General features: G+C 34.3%; 1 long non-coding RNA gene across 1 annotated transcript; it reads left to right on the top strand.

Annotated features, from left to right (window-relative positions):
* The first annotated feature begins 1,238 nt into the window (after positions 1–1,238).
* On the top strand, positions 1,239–6,824 carry LOC140607947 (uncharacterized). Its single transcript, XR_012009867.1, has 3 exons — positions 1,239–1,330; positions 2,763–4,769; positions 6,526–6,824. It is a non-coding gene; the product is annotated as an uncharacterized lncRNA (long non-coding RNA).
* Positions 6,825–7,638: the final 814 nt, after the last annotated feature.

The raw sequence follows: 7,638 nt of genomic DNA, 5'->3' as shown, positions 1-7,638 counted from the left end.
GAATTCTTGTTCAAGCCTTTGCCAAGAACAGAACAGTTTTTTCTACTCTCTCTGTTGTCAGGTTACATCCAGAACTCTGGTGTCATGTGGCTACAAAAACATTTGGGTTTTTTTCCTTTCTAAAAAGAGATAGCCAATATTTTTCATTTACTTTTTTTCCCCAGTCTCATATAGTACAAACAAAACTAGGTACTCCTGGAGAATGATGGATGGATATAAAAGAACAGCAACTCACCAGTACTCCCCTCTTTCCAGCCTTCCTGTGTAAGCGAGGAAGAGAGACCATAGATCATAAACTCCTAGCAATGATGGACCCCCTAATCGAGTTCTCTCTCCTTCAATTGCTATTCTATACTTTCATTACATAGAGTATATCACTCTAAACTTCTTCCTTCCTCCACCTTAAAATCACCAGATCAACAACCTAACCCCATTCATTTGTTTCTGAGGCAACATAGTGGAACACACACATCTGTTCATTGATAAACTCATCTAATGAATGAACAGACACAGTAGTACCCCCCTTATTCGTGGGGGATACACGTCTCATATAGTACAAACAAAACTAGGTACTCCTGGAGAATGATGGATGGATATAAAAGAACAGCAACTCACCAGTACTCCCCTCTTTCCAGCCTTCCTGTGTAAGCGAGGAAGAGAGACCATAGATCATAAACTCCTAGCAATGATGGACCCCCTAATCGAGTTCTCTCTCCTTCAATTGCTATTCTATACTTTCATTACATAGAGTATATCACTCTAAACTTCTTCCTTCCTCCACCTTAAAATCACCAGATCAACAACCTAACCCCATTCATTTGTTTCTGAGGCAACATAGTGGAACACACACATCTGTTCATTGATAAACTCATCTAATGAATGAACAGACACAGTAGTACCCCCCTTATTCGTGGGGGATACATTTCAAGGCCCTGAGTGCATACCTGAAACCATGAATAGTACCAAACCCTATATATACTATGTTTTTTCAATACATACATACTATGATAAAGCCTAATTTATAAATTAAGCACAAGAGATTGACAACAATAATAAAATAGCACATGTATAATAATATACTGTAAGAAAAGTTATGGAAGGTGACCTTTTTCCCTCTCAAAATATCTTCTTGCCATACTCACCCTTCTTATGACGGGGTGAGATGATAAAATGCCTACTATGATGAAATGAAGTGAGTAACATAGGCACTATGATGTAGCATTAGGCTACTACTGACCTGACAGTATGTCAGAAGAAGGATCATATGCTTTCAGATCATGGTTGACTGTGGGTAACTGAAACTGTGAAGAGTGAGACTGCAGATGGCTGGGTAGGGATGGAGGGGACTACTGTAGCTTAAAATTTTAGGCTTATATTAGAACAGAAGTTTAAACAGATGCATTGGATCAGAGCACATTAAGTTTTCTAAAAAGTGACATGCAGTGGTTTCTCCATAATTAGAAAAAGATTACTAGCTAAGACTGAACTTCTACAAACTATAATTTATAAAGATGCTTTTAAAATCAACAAATATTTCCTCTGTAACCATAAGTATTGCACATCAAATCTGCAAAAGTAGCTAGACCCTCCTCCTCTAGAAGACTGCAGCCTAGTTGAAGAAAAGGACGTCAAAGGTCCTTTAAGTAATAATAGAACAACAATAAAAATGAGGAAAATTCACTCAAAAAATATAATTGTTAAATGACAATATACAGTTTTAGAAAAATGATCCAAAGAAGTTTGAGTTACAATTTTGGGGGTGGATGCTATGAAATGAACAAAAGTAAAGTGGCAGAAAAGTATGAGATGTTTGGGGGAGAAAGGGTGGATCCACTTTGTTTCTACTCCAAAGTTAAGTTTTTAAGAAAAACTTAAATATTAAGGATGAGAATATAGAAATGGGGCTCAAATTAAATTTACTCTATAGATAATGCAATTCCAATTGGATAATGCACCTTTATAGATTAATGAAGCAATGGGTAGCAGTATTTTAGCAGAAGTAATCTGGCCATACTGTCAATATTATATCGAATATAGAGGGAAAATCAGAAGCAAAGAAATTTATTCTATTATTAGAATCCCATATGTTGAAGCATTCCTGACTCCTGAGAAAAATTTATTTTATCATGAGGAAATATTTCTCACTTATTAAATTATATCAAATAGCATTTATATAAGAATTTTTTGTCTATATACATGGATGAGATTGGTCTAACTTTTTCTTGATAGTAGAATCCTAATCATTTTATTAATTATATTATTTATTGAATGATTCTTATGTGTCTAGAACTATGTCCATTGTTGTTAATCCATTTGTATGCCTTTTCATGCTTATAGTAAACCCTTTTTATTTTATAGGAAATGAAATTTAAGCCTACAGGTGACTACTTGCCCCAAAGCTACACAGGTAGTAAGTGGCAGAGCAAGAATGTGAACTCAGTCTGGCTCATTTAGAAGCTGGCTCTCCCACCACTATGTTAAACTGTCTTATATAATGAGATTTGTTTTAGACTAAATCAAGAATTCTATGATATCTCTATTCTAGAATAGATTCCACATAATGAAAAGTATCAGTATCTTTAAATGGTATAGAAATCCCCTGGAGAACTCAATGTTTCTAGCTGTATTTGCATGGTACACAGTATTTGGATATGAACCTTCATATTAATTAATTCAAATGTATCCACAGAGTACCTATTATATTCTAGATACCAAGTGCCAGAGCTAAAGAAATGATATGACCACATTCTTTCTCTCAACAGCTCACATTCTGATGAGAAAAGATTGTAAACAAGTACATTAAAATATCTGGAATTAAAAATGTACTGGAGGGACTTAACAGCAGAACAGTCAGGAAAGAGAATCAGCAAACTTGAATAGAGGCCCGCTGAAATTATCCAGTCTGAGGAACAGAAAGTAGAAAGATTTTTAAAAATGAATACAGCCTCAGATAACTGATGGACACCATCAAGCATATCATCATATTCATAATGGAAGCCCCAGAAGAAGAGAGACATAAATGGGCAGAAGAATACTTGAAGAAATTATAGCTGAAAATATTCCAAACTTGAAAAACAATGATTTACAAATACAAGAATTTCAATAAACTCAAAGTAGGATAAACTCAGAGATCCACACCTAGACACACCATGATCAAACTGTCAAAAGACAAAGAAAGGATTCTAAAAGCAGGAAGGGAGTAGCAACACATCACGTACAGGGGTGACTTATTAAGATTAACGCTGAGGGACACTTGGCTGGCTAAATAGTTTGAGCTTCTGACTCCTGATTTTGGCTGAGGTCATGATCTCTGGGTTGTGGGAAGGAGCTCTATGGTGGGCTTCTTGCTGAGCATGGATCCTGCTTGATATTTTCTCTCTCCTTCTCCCTCTGCCTCTCTCCTCTCCTAAAAAAAAATAAATAATAATAATACATTTAAAAATTTTTTAAATAAGATTAATACCTGGGGCACCTGGATAGTTAAGCGTCCGCCTTCGGCTCAGGTCATGATCTCAGGGTCCTGGGATCCAGCACCTCGTGGGGCCCCATGCTCAGCAGGAAGTCTACTGCTGCTTCTTTTCCCTCTCCCTCTGGCCCTCCCACCTCCACGTGTGTGTGTGTGTGTGTGTGTGTGTGTGTGTGTGTGCGCGCGCATGCGCGCCCACTCAAATAAATAAATAATCTGTAAAAAAGATTAACAGCTGATTTCTCCTCAGAGATCATGAAGCTACGGGTATAATAAGATGATATACTCAATGTGTTGAATGAAGAGACTATCAAATGAGAATTTTATATCTAGCAAAACAAATCTCCAAAAGCCAAAAGAGAAGTTTAAGCATTTCTAGATAAGCAAAACCTAAATTTGTTGCTAGCAGACTATCCCTATAAGAAAAATTAGAGTCCTTCAGGCTAAAATGAAAGGACATTAGACTAATCCACATGAAGAAAGAAAGAGCACCGATAAAAATAATTATATAAGCCAATATAAAAGACAATATAAATGCATTTTGGATTTTTTCTCTTACTCTATTAGAAAACAACTACATAAAGCAATAATGATGAAACTGTGTTGATAAAGTTATAATGTATTTAGATGTAATTATAATGGCATTAATAACACAAAGGAAAGGAGAAGAGATAGACCTGTACTGGAGGAAAGATTTTACAAAGCATTGAAATTAAATTGGTATTAATATGAACTAATTTGTTATAAATTAAGATGATAATTATAATCTGCAGGATTTCATATGTCTGAAAGAAATAACAGTAATTAAAATGATATGTTAGAAAATAATTTAATAAGAAGACAAGATATATAGAATTGAAGGGATAAATACACAATTCAACAATAATATATGCAGACTCCAATGCCCCACTTTCCTAACAGGTAAAACACCTAGAGACAAGATTTAGTCACAATTCACACTTTACCAAATGTTAATAATTAATGACAATCCTTACAAACTCATCTAAAAAAATAGAACAGAAGGGAACATTTCACAACTCATTCTGTGAAGCCAAAACCAGTTGAATATTTGATGAAAGAATGGCTGAAACATCCAAAACTTGAAAAGCACTAATTTACAAATTCAAGAATCTCAACGAACTCAAATTAGGATAAACTCAAAACCCTGATAGAAAAAACAGATGAAGATATCATTAAAAAATTATAGATTGATATGCCTTATGAATGGACATACAAAAATCCTCAACAAAATACTAGCAAACCTAATACAGCAATATATTAAAAGGATTTACACCATTACCAGGTGGGATAAAGCATAGGAATGTAAGGTTTTTTAGAATATGAAAATAAATCAATGTAATAAATTGTAGTTATAGGATTAAGGACAAATGTCATATAATCATCTCAATAGACACTGCAAAAGCATTTGACAAAATTTAACATCCTTTCATGATAAAAATACTAACCAACTAGGAACAGAAGCTAATATCCTTAATCTGGTATATGGTATCTACAAGAAACCCGCAATTGACATCATAATTTGATGAAAGACTAAAAGCTTTCTCACTAATATTAAGACAGATAGGTCTGCATTTGCCACTTCTATTCAGTATTGTATGGAAGTTCCTAGTCAGTCAGGACAATTAGGCAAGAAAAGGAGGCATCCAGATAGGAAAGGAAAAAGATAAAACTATTCACAGCTGATATGATAGTGTATATGGAAAATTCTAAGATATCCATTATAAATTATTAGTAATAATCAAATTCAGCAAGGTTTTAGGTACAGGATCAATATACAAATCAATTTAAGTTTTGCAAACTAGCAATGGACTAGCAATTGAAATTAAGAAAAAAAATCTATTTATGAGTGAAATACTTAGAAATGAATGAAATAAATTTAAGAATGAAATACTTAGAAAAAAAAGAAATACTTAGAAATAAATTTACAAAATGAAGTATGAAACTTATGCAGTGAAAACAGCAAACATTATGGAAAGAAAGAAAGACCTGAACAAATGGATGAATATTAAAGGATTGGAAAGCATACTGTTGCTAACATTGCAATACTCCCCCAAATTGATCTAAAGATTCAATGCAATCCTTATCAAAATCCCAACTAGCTTTCTTGCAGGAATTGAGAAGCTGATCCTAAAATTCATGGAAATGCAAAAGACCCAGAATAGCCAAAACAATCTTGAAAAAGAAGAACAAAGTTAAAGTATGCACTCACCAATTTCTAAACTTACTACAAAGATACAGTAATCAAGGCAGTGTGGTACTGGCAAAGGGGTAGACATATAGATCAATTAAATAGAATTGAAAGTCCATAAAAAAATCCTCACATTTATGGTCAATTGATTCCCAATAAGGGTGCCAAGATAATTCAATAGGGAAAGAATAGTGTTTTCAATAAATGGTGCCAGCCAGATATCCACATGCAAAAGGATAAAGCTGGACCCTACCTTATGACATTTACAAACATTAACTCAAAATGAATTGAAGATCTAAAAGTAAGATCTAAAAATATAAAAATCAATGATAAAAACCACCTTTTGCCCACTGCAGTGGACAATGTCTTAGTCTGCTTGAACTGCTACAACAAAATACCACAGACAGGGTAGCTTAAACAACAGAAATTTATTTTCTCATAGTTCTGGAAGCTAAGAGTCTGAGATCAATGTGCCAGCAGACACAGTTCCCAGTGAGAGCTCTTTTCCTAACATATAGACTGCTGCCTTCTTGCTGAGTCCTCACATGATGGCAGGAAAAGAAAAGGAAAGCAAGCTCTCTGGTGTCTCTTTTTTTTCTTTCTTCTTCTTTTTTTTTTAATATACTTGACATGCAGTGTTACATTAGTTTCAGATGTACAACTTAATGACTAGGCAAGTTTATGCTAGGTTCCCCACAAGTGTAGCTACAACCATCTGTCACCATATATCACTATTACAATATCATTGACTATATTCCTTATGCTGTGGTGTCTCTTCTTAATAAGGACACTAACCCTAGTCAGGACTCCCTTCTTATGAGCTCATTTAACCTTAATTGCTTCCTTACAGGGCCCATCTCCAAATACAGCCACACTGGAGATTAGACTTCAACACGTGGATTTGGGGGTGTCACAGACATTCAGTCCATTGGACAACATCATCTATTGGACTCCTCTCTTTCTGTTTCGCATGCCTCATACCTTGTGTTTCCCAAGATGGTTTCCCGAATAAACTATCTGTATACAAGTAAATCGAGTTCTGCTCTTAGAGGAACCCAAGCTAGGACAAGCATTACTTCCAAGAATTTCCATAGCAACATTGTTTGTAATGGAAAAAAATACAAATAACAGAAACATCAGTTGACACAAGAATGGAAAAATAAATTGTGGTACATACATAATGGAATTAATCCTGGAGTTAAAATGATATAAGAAGTAAGTTACAAAGGATATACAGTATAATTCCATTTATATAGAGTTCAAAAACAGACAAAACTCAGTAATATGTTATTTTTGTTTAGGGGATATGTTCACATGTGGAAAGACTATAAAGAAAATCAAAGAAATGATAAACACAGCATTCAGTGGTTACCCCTTGGGATGAGAAAAGAGGGCTTCAAAGTTATTGGTAATGCATTTCATAAGTTGGGTTGTGGGTACATGGGTGCTGGTTTTACTACTTTTTTATATCAGACGTATATCTTTACATCATACATAAATCACATTTATAGTCTTATATAAATGTATGAAATATTTTTAGACATTTTAATAAAAGCTAATTTTTTAAAAACAAAAATATTAGCTCGATGTATGAGAAATGGGTTTCTAAAGTACAAGATTTATTAAATGATACATTCACTTAACTTAAAAATTAGGCAGCATACATTTTTAAATCTACCAATAGAAAAACATCTGCCAAGAATGAATTGCAAGAGGGAATAAATTCTATAATTTACCATCTAGATGGCTGCCAAACTTTAGTGACTGAGGCTCTAAACCAAGAAGCAGCAAATTTAAGGTGCTTTTTTCTTCCCCTGCACGTTCCAGTTTGCTAACTGGATACAAGCCAAGACCTTTAGATGACTCAATTTTTCACTCTATAAGATGAAGACAATACTTGCCATCTCCCAAATAGAGGTTATGAGGATTAATCTGTCCATAAAGCATTTGAAGGTCCTTGCAA

This window comes from Canis lupus, chromosome 17 (assembly GCF_048164855.1).
Source record: "Canis lupus baileyi chromosome 17, mCanLup2.hap1, whole genome shotgun sequence".
Classification (NCBI taxonomy): Eukaryota; Metazoa; Chordata; class Mammalia; order Carnivora; family Canidae; genus Canis; species Canis lupus.
This window is presented reverse-complemented; position numbering and strand designations above follow the sequence as displayed.